The sequence below is a fragment of the Lepisma saccharinum genome, chromosome 2 (assembly GCF_977018435.1).
Source record: "Lepisma saccharinum chromosome 2, izLepSacc3.1, whole genome shotgun sequence".
NCBI lineage: Eukaryota > Metazoa > Arthropoda > Insecta > Zygentoma > Lepismatidae > Lepisma > Lepisma saccharinum.
Genome location: NC_139230.1, coordinates 33201344 through 33213770, shown reverse-complemented (window position 1 = coordinate 33213770; position 12427 = coordinate 33201344).

The window sequence follows — 12427 nt, the reverse complement described above, 5'->3', positions numbered from 1 at the left end:
CAATGAATCCTATATGTTCAAGAAATATTCTGCCCCAGCTCATAAGGCAAGGATGAAGCGACGGTGACTGGAGACCAGTGTACTCCACTTTTGATTGGCCATCTGATAGCCATGATCTCAGTACCTTGGATTACAAACTGTGCCCAGAGCTAGAGGGGACTATCTGCAAGAAGAGGCACCCTATAATTGAAAGTTAAAAGCAGCAGGGGCGGATTTTCCCATCAAGACCATCCGTGCTGCAATAGATGCCTGCCAGGGAGACTTCGAGCCTGTGTGAGGGTGAAAAGTGTACATTTTGAAAACTGATTGGTGCTATTTGTGTGTAATACATGAAAGTGTAACATACTAACAGAACATTTAAAAATCTGAAACCATATTCAATTTATTCACAAAATAGTGTGTCACAGTATTTATTGCCAGACTAGGTATAAACAACATTTTTTTGGACACCCTTTCTAAGACGTTAAGATATATACGCGCGCATAAGAAAAGACAGTACATGTGATATAACAATAGAAACTTCAAATTTCGGAACACAGAATAGAGTATCTGCTTTTATTATGTTCTTAAACACTCTTTACCATTTTTGATTAACTTCCACGTTCCTTTCTTTGTCGCCAGACACCAAATAACCGGACAGAGAAGAAGTGATTTATTCCCTAAGCTGTGTCATCCGCATATTCTTAATCTCGTTAATGCTCCCCTTCTTGAATTCGTCAAGACAGGTATGTAAATGAACAAGACGTCTGTGCAAGCAGCGAGCTGGGAGAGTCTTGAGCCTCAGAAGAGACGAGGCGGCACGTTAGTCCTTTCAAAACACGGTCGCCGTTCATAATAAGAGCGAGTAATTAAATTCGAAACCTTACGCCGTTTATCAGGTGGTTTGAGAGACTAATGCATATGTTGTGTTACTTTCGCGTTATGGCCGAATTCAGGTTTCAAAGTGGAGGCTTGGGGATTTTGGTTTTTGCACGTAATTTATTTTATCACTCACTGTACATTTTTTTTTCCCACTAAAGGTGTTGTCCTCGTTTTTTGAAAGAATGATAGTATGTATTTTTTCTTCTATTTGTCTCCTGTTTTTTGACGCTTTCATAATTTTACACTGTCATTTCTAAGATTAACTTCTTGTAAATTTAACATTATTTAATTGGAGGAATTGGAATTAGTTAGAAGAGCTTCACACGATTAATTCTTGTTCGGGTCCTAACCTTCTGTGGTGATGGTACCTTTGTAATAAAGACCCCGGATGTTTTTTCTCATATCCTTCGTCTTTCATAATTTGTTCCATCACCTTTAATCTAATGATATGTACGAACAATTAAGAACTTTAAATAAAACCGTGAACAAAAGTAGCCTTTACAGATCAACTGAATAATCTTAGAAACATCGTGGTGGAATATGAGTACCGGACAATGAATCCGGTATATCAAACCTGGCAATTCGCCGGATTTTTGAAAGAGCGCTCTCCTATGCACGTGTGGATGGATTGCATAGCGACCAGTGATAGAGCTTTGTAAGAGACTTGGAAAGCGCGGTAGTGGGCTTCGTCGGGCGCGTTCCTATAGTGAGAAACTTCCCGTCATCTCCTTCGTGTGTAACGGTGCGGTGTGGCATTGCAATCGGGCAGAAGAAACGGAAAGTTTTTCCTTTAAAAGGGAGGGACCTATCCTTGTAGTCAGGCACGTATCTAAAAAAATATTTCGGGGCGGCGGGTCCGAACCAAGTGTCTCAAAATAATAATAATCATAATATAATTATATTAAATTAATTAAAATAGTATTAGTAGAATGACAGCATTTTGTTCCTACGCGTCAGCAAAAATTTGATGCGCCTGGTGTTACGTTACATCCGGTTGTAGCGGGCCACGAGTGATTTTATTGTTGAGTCAGCAGAACGTGTCTGATCACCTTGAAGACATCGGAAGCGGTGGGGGGAGGGGGGTCAATGGGTTTGTCACGTTGTTTCTTGATGTATGCTAAACTAACACGTGCGTATGTTTGTGTGTGTGTGGAGGAAATGCGCGCGCAACCATTGCGTATGATTCAAAGACATGAAGAAATGATTTGAAGATGGCGCCGAAGGTGCTTTACCCCCGAAAGTTTAGCGGCTAAGGTTATTGCTCTGTAAAACAAGAGGCGTCGAGGGTTCGATTCCTGGTAGAGTCAATATTGATTGGTTGATAGATTGAGTTAGTTTTTTTAAGTCTGTTTTATGCACGGCAAAACTAATCAGGATTGGAGCTACAGTTGAAAAGTGGTGATTCGGACCACTATGTGCCTCCACCGAGTATCGAACCTGGGACCCGTTGATTACAAGGCGACGATGTCAATATTGAATGGTCTCGATTAGCCTGTGTGTAAATAAAGGCAACAAAATGGTTGAGTTCGAAAATCGAGTTGGGTTAGTGGTTAATGTTGTCACCTGGCAATGAAGAGGTCGCGGGTTCGATTCTCTAGGTAGTTAAATTAGGCCAATTGTTTTGTCCCGCCATTATAGGTCCCGATTAGTCCATCTGTGCATAAATAGTATTTGAATAAAATCAAAATGGCGGCCGCGTTTTGTGTTTAGCGGCGGCGGCGACCGGGGCGCGGCGCGGCGCGGGGCGGGGCGGGGCGGCGCGGGGCGGCGCGGCGCGGGGGGTGTTTTTTATTCCGCGAGATGTTTTAACCAAGTGGTTGAGGGTTCGATTCCCAATGTTGGTGAAAATTGGATATTCAATTGTATTTGTTTAAAAGTTCCGATTAGCTTTTTGTGCACAAAGAGAAAATGAACTAATTGGAAATAGGATGTTTATGCTGTAATGAAAAGGTCCCCGGGTTCGATTCACAATGTCAAATTGGCAGATAATGATGTTGTTTAAAAAAAAAAGAAGTGTGTTGAGTCCCCATTAGTATTTAGGCAGGAACAGATATTAAAAATCAAAACAAAATGGCTGTGACTGGTGTTTAGTATTCGAAAGGTTCCAGGTTCGAGTTTCTAGTTTTAATTATTTTTTTTTTAGTTTACAGAATTAGTCCCCATTTATTGCGTTTTGGCGAACACGTTCTCCCCCTTTGTGGCATTTGGACATGTTGGAGATATACATAGAAATTGTTGTCAAAGTGGCTAATAATGATTTTCTGTTTAAATAAAAAAGAAGTGTGTTATCAGTCCCGATTAACACGAACAGATATTCAAAAAGCAAAACAAAATAGCTGATATTGTTGTTTAGTATTCAAAAGGTTTTGGGTTCCAATGCTGGCAAATTTGCAGAATAACATTGATTTGTTTAAAAAGTGAGTTACTATTCCCGATTATTTTTGATACACAAATAGAAAATGGGGTGATTTTGGAGTTTTGCAACCAAGGGGCTAATGTTGGCGTTTTTTTAACGCAGTCCCGATTAACCGTAATGCATAAAGCTGTTTCAACGAATATCGAACCTGGAACCTTTTGATTACAATGCAAAGACTTTACCACTAATGTATGCTATGTTTTAAAACCAAAAATAAATAATAGTATCGAATTTGTTAAAAAATGCGTTACCAGTCTCGATTAGCCATTATGCACAAACAGATGTGTTTTGAAACCAAAGGGGGGGTCGAGGGTTCGATTACAACTGGGTATGTGTGTTGAGGAAACTAAAGGTAAACTGGCATGGAAAGTTTTTATTCGCCATCTCAAAATAAGTTTTTGGGCTTGGTACAGGTAGCTTTTTGTAGAAAGCCCCACAACGACATCAACGTGGCTACCATCTGTGGGGGCCTCTTTTTTTTTTAAGTTGGAGAGGGGCACAAAGCCGTTTGTACCATACAACGTTGCACCGAAGAACCAACTTGTCAACTAGTCACTCACTCCATCATTAAAGTGCACAACATAATATCAGATTTGCACTGATAATAAGCAAAAAATTATAGCGGCTGCATAATTATATTTCAATGACAGCAAATGGTTTCAAATGAATGGTTTTCACTTTTATTTTTTACTAAGTAACAGATTTTGTAATGAAAAGCTTTAACATTTGCATATAATATGAGATTTGTTTTGGTATCCAGTTTGTATGTTGACCAAATCACAGATATACTATTACTAAGGATAGCATTAACTTAATCTAATAAAAATATATTCCACTGCATTACAAAATTAACTCATTCTGTTTTCTGTTGTTTGAATCCATATGGTAAAGTCTCGAAACTTGATGCACATCTTTTTCTTTTGGTATATACCACCTGAAAAACCCTTATTTCCGGCTTACTAACAACGGAATGTGTTTTTGTGCGTACGATTTTGTTCGAGTTGAGTAAAGTTAAAGAGGAGGTGTTGTTGAGAATAGCATTGGTGAGTGATTCGAAATTGATTGTGCTGCTGTTTTTATGGTTTAGACATATGCCTTTCACCTTGCAAACAGTAGTAACATTAGTATTGTCTGGATTTACTACCTCAAATGCATAACTTTTCGGCCCACTGGATGAAAATGCTCTGATATAAGCATTTTTCCCATAGAGTTCTAGTTCATTTGTTAGAAAAGGCGCATTTAAGAATTCCCCGAGTCACAGATAGTAAAGTCCAACTTTTGCCCCCATCCAGCAGAAAGTGATTATTCAGTATTTTTAAGTTCAAAAATAGTTTCAAAAACTCAGTTTGCTGTGCTCTGTAGTGAGAAAAAGTTAAGCCGATTGTTTCGCTGCTATACTTTTTTATTTCTGCTGCAACCCCACAATGCAACTGGAGGTAAGTGCGTGATATAAGTTTGTTTTTCTAGTTAACTGTTATTTCAAACTGCTTACCCTACTTCTCTAATGGTTACTAATTTTAATCTCTAGTGCATGTGTGTCTGGTGTGTAGTTTGACCAATGTAGCTCAACCAACAGCAGAATTCACCAACGATAAGATGTAAACCAAATTGAAATGGAATAAAATTAACACTGCAATAAAAAATTCTAGGGTTCGAATCAAAGCGGGTTATATGTATCTATATAAATTTGTTTTTAAAAACTGTGTCACCAGCACCAATCAACCGCTGTGCGCAAACAGCGAAATTGTTTAGATGCCCGCTTTATGCACAGATGGGGTAATCGGGGCTGGACCTATAGTTTGAAGCGGAGCCTTATGTGTGTATTTAAATTAGTTTTTAAAACTGTGTCACTAATCCCAATCAGCCGCAGTGCGCAAAAAAAAAATTGTGTAGATGCCCGCTTTATGCATAGAGGGGGTAATCGGGGGGGCTGGACCTACAGTTTGAAGCGGAGCCTTATGTATGTATTTAAATTAGTTTTTAAAACTGTGTCACTAATGCAAATCAACCGCTGTGCGCAAAATGAGAAATTGTTTAGAAGGCCGCTTTATGCACAGATGGGGTAATCGGGGCTGGATCTACAGTTTGAAGCGGTACTATATGTAACTATATAAAATCACTCTTTTAAAACTGTTACCAGTCCCAATCAGTCGCAGTGCGCAAAGAAAAAATTGTTTAGAAGGCCGCTTTATGCAGAGATGGAGGTAATCGGGACTGGATCTACAGTTTGAAGCGGTGTCATATGTATGTATTTAAATTAGTTTTTAAAAACTGGCACTAGTACCAATCAGCCGCAGTGCGCAAACAGAGAAATTGTTTAGGAGCCCCGTTTTATGCATAGATGGGGTAATCGGGGCTGGACCTATAGTTTGAAGTGGAATTATATCTATCTATTTAAATTAGTTTTTAAAACTGTGTCACCAGTCCCAATCAGTTGCAGTGCGCAAAGAAAAAAATGTTTAGAAGGCCGCTTTATGCACAGATGGGGTAATTGGGACTGGATCTACAGTTTGAAGCGGTGTTATATGTATGTATTTAAATTAGTTTTTAAAAACTGGCACTAGTTCCAATCAGCCGCTGTGCGCAAAATGAGAAATTGTTTAGAAGGCAGCTTTATACACAGATGGGGGGTAATCGGGGCTGGATCTACAGTTTGAAGCGGTGTCATATGTATGTATTTAAATTAGTTTTTAAAAACTGGCACTAGTACCAATCAGCCGCAGTGCGCAAACAGAGAAATTGTTTAGAAGCCCCGTTTTATGCATAGATGGGGTAATCGGGGCTGGACCTATAGTTTGAAGTGGAATTATATCTATCTATTTAAATTAGTTTTTAAAACTGTGTCACCAGTCCCAATCAGTTGCAGTGCGCAAAGAAAAAAATGTTTAGAAGGCCGCTTTATGCACAGATGGGGTAATTGGGACTGGATCTACAGTTTGAAGCGGTGTTATATGTATGTATTTAAATTAGTTTTTAAAAACTGGCACTAGTTCCAATCAGCCGCTGTGCGCAAAATGAGAAATTGTTTAGAAGGCAGCTTTATACACAGATGGGGGGTAATCGGGGCTGGATCTACAGTTTGAAGCGGTGTCATATGTATGTATTTAAATTAGTTTTTAAAAACTGGCACTAGTACCAATCAGCCGCAGTGCGCAAACAGAGAAATTGTTTAGAAGCCCCGTTTTATGCATAGATGGGGTAATCGGGGCTGGACCTATAGTTTGAAGTGGAATTATATCTATCTATTTAAATTAGTTTTTAAAACTGTGTCACTAATGCAAATCAACCGCTGTGCGCAAAATGAGAAATTGTTTAGAAGGCCGCTTTATGCACAGATGGGGTAATCGGGGCTGGATCTACAGTTTGAAGCGGTACTATATGTAACTATATAAAATCACTCTTTTAAAACTGTTACCAGTCCCAATCAGTCGCAGTGCGCAAAGAAAAAATTGTTTAGAAGGCCGCTTTATGCAGAGATGGAGGTAATCGGGACTGGATCTACAGTTTGAAGCGGTGTCATATGTATGTATTTAAATTAGTTTTTAAAAACTGGCACTAGTTCCAATCAGCCGCTGTGCGCAAAATGAGAAATTGTTTAGAAGGCAGCTTTATACACAGATGGGGGGTAATCGGGGCTGGATCTACAGTTTGAAGCGGTGTCATATGTATGTATTTAAATTAGTTTTTAAAAACTGGCACTAGTACCAATCAGCCGCAGTGCGCAAACAGAGAAATTGTTTAGAAGCCCCGTTTTATGCATAGATGGGGTAATCGGGGCTGGACCTATAGTTTGAAGTGGAATTATATCTATCTATTTAAATTAGTTTTTAAAACTGTGTCACCAGTCCCAATCAGTTGCAGTGCGCAAAGAAAAAAATGTTTAGAAGGCCGCTTTATGCACAGATGGGGTAATTGGGACTGGATCTACAGTTTGAAGCGGTGTTATATGTATGTATTTAAATTAGTTTTTAAAAACTGGCACTAGTTCCAATCAGCCGCTGTGCGCAAAATGAGAAATTGTTTAGAAGGCAGCTTTATACACAGATGGGGGGTAATCGGGGCTGGATCTACAGTTTGAAGCGGTGTCATATGTATGTATTTAAATTAGTTTTTAAAAACTGGCACTAGTACCAATCAGCCGCAGTGCGCAAACAGAGAAATTGTTTAGAAGCCCCGTTTTATGCATAGATGGGGTAATCGGGGCTGGACCTATAGTTTGAAGTGGAATTATATCTATCTATTTAAATTAGTTTTTAAAACTGTGTCACCAGTCCCAATCAGTTGCAGTGCGCAAAGAAAAAAATGTTTAGAAGGCCGCTTTATGCACAGATGGGGTAATTGGGACTGGATCTACAGTTTGAAGCGGTGTTATATGTATGTATTTAAATTAGTTTTTAAAAACTGTCACTAGTTCCAATCAGCCGCAGTGCGCAAACAGAGAAATTGTTTAGAAGCCCGTTTTATGCATAGATGGGGGTAATCGGGACTGGATCTACAGTTTGAAGCGGAGTGATATGTATGTATTTAAATTAGTTTTTAAAAACTGGAACTAGTTCCAATCAGCCGCAGTGCGCAAACAGAGAAATTGTTTAGAAGCCCGTTTTATGCATAGATGGGGGTAATCGGGACTGGACCCCACAGTTTGAAGCAGAGCTATATGTATCTATATATTTTTTTTAAATTGTCACCAGTTCCAATCAGCCGCTGTATGCAGAAAGAAAATGTTTAGAAGGCCGCTTTATGCACAGATGGGGGTAATTGGGACTGGATCTACAGTTTGAAGCGGTGTTATATGTATCTATTTAAATTAGTTTTTAAAAACTGGCACTAGTACCAATCAGCCGCTGTGCGCAAAATGAGAAATTGTTTAGAAGACAGCTTTATACACAGATGGGGGGTAATCGGGGCTGGACCTACAGTTTGAAGCGGAGTGATATCTATCTATTTAAATTAGTTTTTAAAACTGTGTCACCAGTCCCAATCAGTTGCAGTGCGCAAAGAAAAAAATGTTTAGAAGGCCGCTTTATGCACAGATGGGGTAATTGGGACTGGATCTACAGTTTGATGTGGTGTTATATGTATGTATTTAAATTAGTTTTTAAAAACTGGCACTAGTTCCAATCAGCCGCAGTGCGCAAACAGAGAAATTGTTTAGAAGCCTGTTTTATGCATAGATGGGGTAATCGGGACTGGATCTACAGTTTGAAGCGGAGTGATATGTATCTATTTAAATTAGTTTTTAAAACTGTGTCACCAGTTCCAATCAGCCGCAGTGCGCAAACAGAGAAATTGTTTAGAATGCCGCTTTATGCATAGATGGGGTAATCGGGCCTGGACCTACAGTTTGAAGCGGTACCATATGTGTGTATATAAAATAACTCTTTTAAAACTGTTACCAATCCCAATCAGCCGTTGTGCGCAAAAATAGAAATTGTTTGGAAACCCCGTTTTATGCATAGATGGGGTAATCGGGACTCTACATATAGTTTGAAGCGGAGTCATATGTATCTATTTACATTTGTTTTTAAAAACTGTGTCACCAGTCCCAATCAGCAGCTGTGCGTAAAAAAAGAAATTGTTTAGAATGCCAGTCCCAATCAGCTATTGTGCGCAAAAAGATGAACTTTTTAGTAGACCGTTTTATGCACAAAAAGGGGGGTAATCGGGACTGGACCCCACAGTTTGAAGCAGAGCTATATGTATTTATATATTTTTTTTAAATTGTCACCAGTTCCAATCAGCCGCTGTATGCAGAAAAAAATGTTTAGAAGGCCGCTTTATGCACAGATGGGGTAATCGGGACTGGGTCTACAGTTTGAAGCGGTGTTATATGTATGTATTTAAATTAGTTTTTAAAAACTGGCACTAGTTCCAATCAGCCGCAGTGCGCAAACAGAGAAATTGTTTAGAAGCCCGTTTTATGCATAGATGGGGTAATCGGGGGCTGGAGACAATTTTACAAACACAGTTTTATATAGATTAATGATGGAGTGAGTGACTAGTTGACAAGTTGTTAGGTAATTTTGAACTTTATAATTTTCAGATATCTTCGAAAAATGGAAACTGGAAGTACTACTAATTTTGAGAAGGTTATTGAAATAAGCACCCAAGAGGTGTTGAATAAAATCAGAAATGAAATCGGAGAATTTAGTCAAAGTAGCTGTATATCCACCCAAGGTGTGCTCAATGATTTGGATTTGGCCTTGGGTACAACTGGGGGAAATAATTCGATTGACAACATAGACAAAACCGTAAACATTGATACTCAGAATATTTTTGTTGCTGTTGCCAATGAATTGGGGGAAGACATTGCTAATAAATCAACTGGGGTTGATTATTCACAACAGCATAATAAGCACAAACAAAATGTCTCTTCTACTGTTCATAGTTATGGTAGTTATAGTGACTACATCCAATCTACGCCCTCCACCTCAATGGAAAATGCAGGCACTGCTAATTTTGAGAGGGGTATTGAAATAAGCACCCAAGAGGTTTTGAATACAATCAGAAATGAAATTGGTGAATATAGTCAGAGTAGCTATATATCCACTCAGAGTATGCTCAGTGATCTGGATTTGGCCTTGGGTACAGATGGAGCAAATATATCGATTGACAACATAGACAAATCTGTAAACAATGATACTCAGGATATTTTTGTTGCTATTGCCAATGAATTGGGGGAAAATAATGCTAATAAACCAACGGGGGGTGATTATTCACAAGAGCATAATAAGCACAAACAAAATGTCTCTTCTACTGTTCATAGTACTGTTCATGACCTCAACCAATCTACCCCCTCTACCTCTACTGCTATTAACAGCAATCAATCCAGACCCTCTGTCTCTATTTCTAGTGAGACCAACCAACATGTTGAAATGTTTCCTAACAACTATAACAACCAGGATACAGAGATATTTGGGTGTATTGGAACAATCGATGAAAAATGTGGAGATATTTTCCATTTAGAATCTGTTTTAGACACTAGAGAATTGGAGCAATGTACAAATCATATTTCGCCAGCGTTATACCAAATGGTGCTTAGGGATTGTATTCAGGAAGCGGAAGTGTGCAGACAGGTAGGCGGTGGCGATGATGCAGTGTTACATCATGTTGAAGTTATAGAAGAGACAAAAAGGCGTTACCAAAGATTCAATATGGAAGGACGAATGGTGCGTGCTCGGTTGCGGGGGGCACCACACAATGAGAATCCGGTGATATGGGTTCAGGAGGGATTGCAAGAACTGGTCCAATATGTTCTACGTGATGTGGCCGCGCATGACCAAGTTGGTATTACTATCAGAAATGAAGATCACCCTGATCGTCCTTTTTGGTTATCTTTTCGGGAAGCACAGGCGGTAAATATGGAGATATTGTGGGCAGCATTGGAAAAAGTATTGCAGAGCAATACAACATTTCTTTCTGACAACAATTTCTATGTATATCTCCATCATGTCCAAATGCCACGAGGGGGGGGACGTGTTCGCCAAAATGCAATGAATGGGGAACAATTCTGTAAACTAAAAAAAGGAATTATAACTATTAAAAATTCCGATAGCAGGTGTTTGGCTTATGCGTTGGTTGTGGCAAGAGGTATTAATGTTTACAAAAATGAACCTAAAAAACGTTATCAATATGTTAGACAACATAAATGTGTTATGGAAGAAGAAGTGGATAAACTGTGCAGAGAAGCTGGGGAAAATTTGAATGATGGTGGAGGAACTACCGAAATTCAAAAATTTCAGAACTATTTATCTGATTTCAAGATTACCGTATATAATGGATTTTCCGGGAGTGATGTGATATATGAAGGTCCTTTATTACCTAGGCGCGAAACTTTAAATTTGGTGTACATAAACAACCATTTTAATGTTATAACATCTCTTACAGCTGCATTCTCCGCTAATTTCTATTGTGAAACTTGCCATAAAAAATATGATCATGTTTCTAGACATCTAGGATCCTGTACAGCTGTTTGTTCACAATGCCAACAAAAGCCCAAATGTACTGTTTCAGAAACCAAAATAAAGTGCACTGATTGTAACAGATTTTTCTATGGTCAAAAATGTTACAATAATCATAAAACATGTTACAATAGAAAAAACTCTCTTTGTCAGACAGTAAAATGTTGTGAAAAATGCCTGAAAGCGTATGCTATTCGTACAAACAGAAATCCTCATATATGTGGAGAGAAATTCTGTGTCAGCTGTAAAAATATGGTACCATCTGAACATCTATGTCACATCCAAAAAATTTATGGCAAACAAATATCTTCTCTTATATCAAAAAAAGCAATGCTTGTTTTCTACGATATTGAATCGAGGCAGGACACAAAACTAGAAGGCACTGAAAACAAATTTCTGCATATTCCAAATCTTTTGGTGTGCCAAAATGTATGCTATAATTGCATTGAGAACAAAGATATGTCTCAATGGTGCAGTGTATGCGGAAAAAGACAGCACATTTTTGATAGTACAGAACCTGTTTACAATTTTCTGCAATTTGTTTCAGCTCACCGCACCAAAATTAACAATATTGTGTGTATTGCACACAATAGTAGAGGGTATGATTCGCACTTTGTACTGCAAACTATGATCGAAAAAATGAAATGGACACCGTCTGTGATCATGAATGGAGCCAAAATATTATCTTTGAAGATGCACAATATCCATTTCATAGATTCTCTCAACTTTATTCCAATGGCGCTCAACAAATTACCGAAAGCATTTGATCTCCCAATGTCCAAAGGGTATTTTCCTCATTTTTTTAATACTTTGAAAAATAAAGAATATGTCGGATGTATCCCTGGTACTGAATTTTACGCTGTTGATTCTATGATGGAGAATCAGAGAACCAGTTTTTTGGAATGGCATAGTGAACAACAGAAAACAGGGGTAGTTTTCGATATGCAGAAGGAGTTGAGAAAATACTGTGTAGAAGATGTTAATGTACTACGTGCTGCCTGTTTGAAATTCATGACCACTTTTGAAAAAGAAACAACAGTGAACCCATTATTGGAAGCCATCACCATCGCTTCAGCTTGTAATAAAGTATTCCGTAAAAGATTTTTGAAAGCAGAACATATAGGAATTATTCCTAAAAACGGATACAGATGGTGTGATATTCAGTCTATAGAGGCTATTCAATGGTTGG